Consider the following 1,008-nt stretch of genomic DNA (forward strand, 5'->3'; position numbering starts at 1 on the left):
ATAAACCGCCCGGCAAGCGCGAGGATAAACTTTTAGCGACTGTGTATGATAAAAAACGTTACGTTATACATTATCGCAATTTACAGCAATGTATTCGTCATGGTCTTCGCGTAACAAAGATCCATCGGGTGCTACAATTCGCTCAATCTCCATGGCTCCGCGATTATATTGAACTTAATACAAATTTCAGAACTCACGCGAAAAACGATTTCGAAAAAAATTATACAAATTAATGAACAACGCGGTATTCAGCAAGACCATGGAGAATGTGCGCAATCACATCGACGTAAAATTATTAACAAAATGGGACGGACCGTACGGCGCGGAGGCAATGATAGCAAAACCGAATTTCCACAGTCGTAGCGTCTTTGCGGAAAATTTAATCGCCGTCGAACTGCGTAAACTCGAGGTGAAGTTCAACAAGCCAATTTACATAGGTATGTGTATACTCGACATATCGAAAGTCTGCTTGTAAGAATTTCACTACGACTACATGTTACCACTGTTTCGCGACAAATGTAAAATTATGTACACCGACACGGACAGTCTTATATACCACGTCGAGTGTAAGGACATTTACGAGACGATGAAACGCGATATCGCTAGATTCGACACGAGCGATTATCCGGCGGACAACGCGTATGGTATGTCTCTCGCGAATAAAAAAGTACCCGGTTTGATGAAGGATGAGAACAACGGTATGATAATGACAGAATTCGTCGGACTCAGAGCGAAGATGTACGCGTTGAAAGTGGACGGTAAAAAGGACACAAAAAAGGCGAAAGGCGTAAAGAATAACGTTGTAGCGCGAATGATAACGTTTGACGATTACACCCGATGTTTAAACGATGAAATTGAAATGACTCGTCGTCAGTCGTGTATACGATCAAAATTACACGAGGTATACACGACATCTGAGACGAAAATCGCTCTGAGTCCATACGACGACAAACGATACATCGTACCGAACACGACGGAGACGTTACCATGGGGACATTGGCGGATACC

The sequence above is a fragment of the Trachymyrmex cornetzi genome, unplaced genomic scaffold (assembly GCF_001594075.2).
Source record: "Trachymyrmex cornetzi isolate Tcor2-1 unplaced genomic scaffold, Tcor1.1 scaffold809, whole genome shotgun sequence".
In the NCBI taxonomy this organism is placed as follows: domain Eukaryota; kingdom Metazoa; phylum Arthropoda; class Insecta; order Hymenoptera; family Formicidae; genus Trachymyrmex; species Trachymyrmex cornetzi.